Genomic DNA, 6,128 nt, shown 5'->3' with positions numbered 1-6,128 from the left:
GATATCAGTCAACTGCAATCAACTGAATTATGTTTTATACCCCTCCTAATTCAATTGCATAATCCTAGTTACTTGGCCACTGTAGGACAACCAACTTTGGCTGTAATTTATGGCAGTAAGTTTAGGCTATCAGTTCGCAGCTCACCTCAGCTGTCAATATGTTTTCACATCTACTACTATGAAGGAGGCTGCAAAACTTTGTGAAAGGAGTCCAATACAAGGAGTCAGTGAAGCTCACTTCTGTCTGATCACATTGATAATGAGATGAGTTGTTGAGGATACCCTGAACTTTTCACTTGGTAAGTGTTGCTGTTTTTGATGCTGTTAGCTGCTCTTAGCTGGCATTAGTTAAACTTTCCTTGAAGTGGATCTAACATTGTTTGGCTCTTAGAAAATAAACTCTTAAAAAATGTGAAAATGTAACCAGCCTTTAATCAGAGGAAAACATTAGCTGGTATAATGTTAGCTTTTAACAGAGGCAATTCTAGGATCAGAGCTTTGGGGGTACTGAGCACCCAGAGAGCTGCCCAGCCAGGCAACATAAACTACTTGTCACAATGAGACTTCTTCCCTGTCTCTGTCAGTCCCTGCATCCTTAATTGTCTCCAGTTGTCCCGAGTTCTCTCTGACTGTCTCCTTGGTGCATTTAAACCCCTGTTCCTCCCCGTCCTCGTCATCTGTTGTCTTCATCTCCAAATCAGTCATCATAATTTTACCATCTCTGTGCAAGTCTGCAAATTTCTTTATTAAATCATAAGATTTTGACGGTCTAAAAGTTGGCCTATCTATTATTGGCTGAGGTTTTAGTAGAGTTGTGGCTGAACCACATAAAAATATATCATTAATTTTAATCTCCCCAATCAATGATAATGTTATGTTGGAATGTTGTTAAAGAGGGTCAAAAAAAAATTCAACCCAGTTTGTTTTGCAGATTCTGTATAGGAACTTTAATATAGGGAGAACACAACTTCCAGATTGTGAGAGTAAAATTTGTGTTTTTTTCTTTGTCAGCTTAACAGTTTCTGTTGTGCCTGTCACTGTTCCCTGTCTGTTTTCTTACCTGGTTCTTCCTGACCTTGTACTTTCTCCTCACGTTCCCCTCTTTCCTCTCTCCCTCTTTGGACTGACAATCATACACAAATAGATTGTATTCAATTAGATGCAAAAATTACATTAATATGAAAAAACCTACTATTAAGATCACTAATAAAAAAAGTCCTCTCTCAGTGTACTTTCAACCAAAAGGCAAATAACCAAACCACATGTACATCTAATAAAAGATAGAAATACAGGGAGTGCAGAATTATTAGGCAAATGAATATTTTGTCCACATCATCCTCTTCATGCATGTTGTCTTACTCCAAGCTGTATAGGCTCGAAAGCCTACTACCAATTAAGCATATTAGGTGATGTGCATCCCTGTAATGAGAAGGGGTGTGGTCTAATGACATCAACACCCTATATCAGGTGTGCAGAATTATTAGGCAACGTCCTTTCCTTTGGCAAAATGGGTCAAAAGAAGGACTTGACAGGCTCAGAAAAGTCAAAAACAGTGAGATAGCTTGCAGAGGGATGCAGCAGTCTCAAAACTGCAAAGCTTCTGAAGCATGATCATCGAACAATCAAGCGTTTCATTCAAAATAGTCAACAGGGTCGCAAGAAGCGTGTGGAAAAACCAAGGCGCAAAATAACTGCCCATGAACTGAGAAAAGTCAAGCGTGCAGCTGCCAAGATGCCACTTGCCACCAGTTTGGCCATATTTCAGAGCTGCAACATCACTGGAGTGCCCAAAAGCACAAGGTGTGCAATACTCAGAGACATGGCCAAGGTAAGAAAGGCTGAAAGACGACCACCACTGAACAAGACACACAAGCTGAAACGTCAAGACTGGGCCAAGAAATATCTCAAGACTGATTTTTCTAAGGTTTTATGGACTGATGAAATGAGAGTGAGTCTTGATGGGCCAGATGGATGGGCCCATGGCTGGACTGGTAAAGGGCAGAGAGCTCCAGTCCGACTCAGACGCCAGCAAGGTGGAGGTGGAGTACTGGTTTGGGCTGGTATCATCAAAGATGAGCTTGTGGGGCCTTTTTGGGTTGAGGATGGAGTTAAGCTCAACTCCCAGTCCTACTGCCAGTTTCTGGAAAACACCTTCTTCAAGCAGTGGTACAGGAAGAAGTCTGCATCCTTCAAGAAAAACATAGTTTTCATGCAGGACAATGCTCCATCACACGCGTCCAAGTACTCCACAGCGTGGCTGGCAAGAAAGGGTATAAAAGAAGAAAAACTAATGACATGGCCTCCTTGTTCACCTGATCTGAACCCCATTGAGAACCTGTGGTCCATCATCAAATGTGAGATTTACAAGGAGGGAAAACAGTACACCTCTCTGAGCAGTGGGAGGCTGTGGTTGCTGCTGCACTGCTGTTAAGTTGCCTAATAATTATGCACAGTAATAGTCACCTGCACACACAGATATCCCCCTAAAATAGCTAAAACTAAAAACAAACTGAAAACTACTTCCAAAAACATTCAGCTTTGATATTGATGAGTTTTTTGGGTTCATTGAGAACATGGTTGTTGTTCAATAATAAAATTATTCCTCAGAAATACAACTTGCCTAATAATTCTGCACTCCCTGTAATATATATACACTCAACAAAAATATAAACGCAACACCTTTGTTACTGCTCCCATTCCCCATGGGATGGACGTAGAGACCTAAAATTCATTCCAGATACACAATATAACCATCCCTCCCAAACAGTGGTCACAAATCAGTCCAAATGTGTGGTAGTGGGCACATCTGCTATATTGAGATAATCCATCCCACCTTACAGGTGTGCCACATCAGGATGCTGATCTGACATCATGAGTAGTGCACAGGTGTACCTCAGACTGCCCACAACAAAAGGCCACCCTGGAATGTGCAGTTTTCTGCGCTATTGGGGGTCTGGGGACCCAGAACCGGTCAGTATCTGGTGTGACCACCATTTGCCTCATGCAGTGCAACACATCGTCGCATGGAGTCTATCAAATTGTCAATTGTGGCCTGTGGAATGTTGGTCCACTCCACTTCAATGGCTGTGCGAGGTTGTTGGATATTCGTGGGAACTGGTGCACGCTGTCGTATACGCCGGTCAAGCACATCCCGAACATGCTCAATGGGTGACATGTCCGGTGAGTATGCTGGCCATGCAAGAACTGGGACATTCTCAGCTGCCATCTGCCCTGAACAATGTGAACCATGATTCATCCGTGAAGCGCACACCTCTCCAACGTGCCAGACACCATCGAATGTGAGCATTTGCCCACACAAGTCTGTTACGGCGACGAGCTGGAGTCAGGTCAAGACCTCGATGAGGACGACGGGCATGCAGTTGAGCGTCCCTGAGACGGTTTCTGACAGTTTGTGTAGAAATTGTTTGGTTGTGCAAACCAATTGTTCCAGCAGCTGTCTGGGTGGCTGGTCTCAGACGATCTTGGAGGTGAACCTGCTGGATGTGGAGGTCCTGGGCTGGTGTGGTTACACGAGGTCTGCGGTTGTGAGGCCGGTTGGATGTGCTGCCATATTCTCTGAAACGCCTGTGGAGACGGCTTATGGTTGAGAAATGAACATTCAATGCACGGGCGACAGATCTGGTTGACATTCCTGCTGTCAGCATGCCAATTGCACGCTCCCTCATTGCTTGTGGCATCTGTGGCATTTTGCTGTGAGACAAAACTGCACATTCCAGGGTGGCCTTTTGTTGTGGGCAGTCTGAGGTACACCTGTGCACTACTCATGATGTCAGATCAGCATCCTGATGTGGCACACCTGTGAGGTGGGATGGATTATCTCAATATAGCAGATGTGCCCACTACCACACATTTGGACTGATTTGTGACCACTGTTTGGGAGGGATGGTTATATTGTGTATCTGGAATGAATTTTAGGTCTCTACGTCCATCCCATGGGGAATGGGAGCAGTAACAAAGGTGTTGCGTTTATATTTTTGTTGAGTGTATATATATAGTTTACAGTGGTTTTCTTCTGTGATATGCTGCAAAGACTGAAATTAAGCCAAGAGAAACAAGAACTTACAAAAAAGATGTATACATAAAAACATCTCTTGGTGAATGAATTACAGGCAAGGATATGCCCAAAAGTTTAGTTCCTCTGGATGTTTCCAAGGAAAATTGTTTTGTCACTCATCCAAGTGACTTCTCCAGTGTCACAGATGAGTGATGAAACGTCTCTCCCACTGAAAACCATTGTGTCCATTTGAATTCAATCAGTTTTTTCAGGTGAGTTGCTAGATGCTGTGCTCATGAGGACAGTGGGTTTCAACTTGCAGCACAAAACAAAGTTGCCATATTTGATGAATGATCAAAACACTTAATTGGGCAGAATTAAGTCAAAATGTAACACCTCATATGAAGACACATCACACATGACCCAGCATTGTTCTAAGAATGCAAACTTTCTTATTAGAAGTTTCCACAGCTGCCAGAAAGGGACACATTTCCGAATGATCTTAATCAGTGGTCACTGCTCTCAGTCTTGCTGCACGGATGATGTAACGTCTATGATAAGCACCAAGGTTTGTGTCCTAGTCAGAAGTAAGCCATCCTTTGCTTCCAGGTTAGGAAAAGTGGAACAGGAGATATTCAAATACAGCTGCTGGTGAGTTCTACAAAAACAAAATACAGTTTATAAAAACACTTGCAGGTGAATCACCACTGATTTATCAGTGACATCCATTTACTCAAAAATTACTGATAAGTGGATAACTGGAATTTATAGTTTATAATTTCAATGTTGTACCGGATAAAATGGAACTAAATATGCCAGATGTGCTGTGATGCTTGTGTGATTTTTAACAGGACCCTACAAAACTTTACGCTACTTGTGCTACTTTACCAAAACGCTTGATCAGAATCAGAATCAGAATCAGAATCAGAAAGGGTTTTATTGCCAAATGTTGAGCGGGTTTACAACATTAGGAAATTGCTGCGGTGCTTCAGTGCAAACATACTGTTATAAATACTGTTATAAATTAAGCTTAAATGGACATGAAAATAAAAATGAGAATAAGAATTAAAAGTGCTAAGTAGATAGATAGATAGATATATACATGATATATACATGAGTGCAGGTGGTGATCAGTGCCAAACATGGAATGATGCAGTGAACACAGTGTAGGGTCATGTGTTAGTGGTGGGAACAGTCATACGGTTATTGTTCATGTGTTAAATAGCAGAGCGGAAGAAACTATTCTTATGGCAAGAGGTTCTGGTGCAAATGGACCGGAGCCTCCTGCCTGAGGGGAGCAGGTCAAACAGACTGTGTCCAGGGTGAGAAGGGTCAGCTGAGATCCGAGCTGCACGCCCCAGTGTCCTGGAGGTGTACAGGTCCTGCAGAGATGGGAGTCTGCAGCCAATCACCTTCTCAGCAGAGCGCACAACACACTGCAGTCTCTGTTTGTCCCTGATAGTGGCTCCAGCGTACCACACAGTGATGGAGGAGGTGAGGATGGACTCGATGATTGCAGTGTAGAACTGCATCATCGTCCGTGTTGGCAGGTTGAATTTCTTCAGCTGCCTCAGGAAGTACATCCTCTGCTGGGCTTTCTTAATGACGGAGGTGATGGTGGGCTCCCACTTCAGGTCCTGGGTGATGGTGGTACCCAGGAAGCGGAATGAGTCCACAGAGGTGATGGGGGTGTCAGTCAGGATGATGGGGGGGAGTGGGGCTGTGTGCTTCCTGAAGTCCACAATAATCTCCACTGTCTTCTGGACATTCAGCACCAGGTTGTTGTGGCTGCACCAGGACACCAAACGTTCAACCTCCCTCCTGTAGGCAGACTCATTCCCGTCCGAGATGAGTCCAATAACGGTGGTGTCAGCTGCAAACTTGATTAGCTTGACAGACTGGTGGGTGGAGGTGCAGCAGTTGGTGTACAGGGAGAAGAGCAGGGGAGAAAGAACACAGCCCTGAGGGGAGCCGGTGCTGATGGTCCGGGAGTCCGAGACATTGTTTCCCAGCCTCACATGCTGCTTCCTGTCCGTCAGGAAGTCAGTGATCCACCGGCAGATGGGATCAGGCACATTCATCTGGGAAAGCTTGTCTCGGAGATGGTCTGGAA

The sequence above is a fragment of the Astatotilapia calliptera genome, chromosome 20 (assembly GCF_900246225.1).
Source record: "Astatotilapia calliptera chromosome 20, fAstCal1.2, whole genome shotgun sequence".
Lineage (NCBI taxonomy): Eukaryota > Metazoa > Chordata > Actinopteri > Cichliformes > Cichlidae > Astatotilapia > Astatotilapia calliptera.
This window is presented reverse-complemented; position numbering follows the sequence as displayed.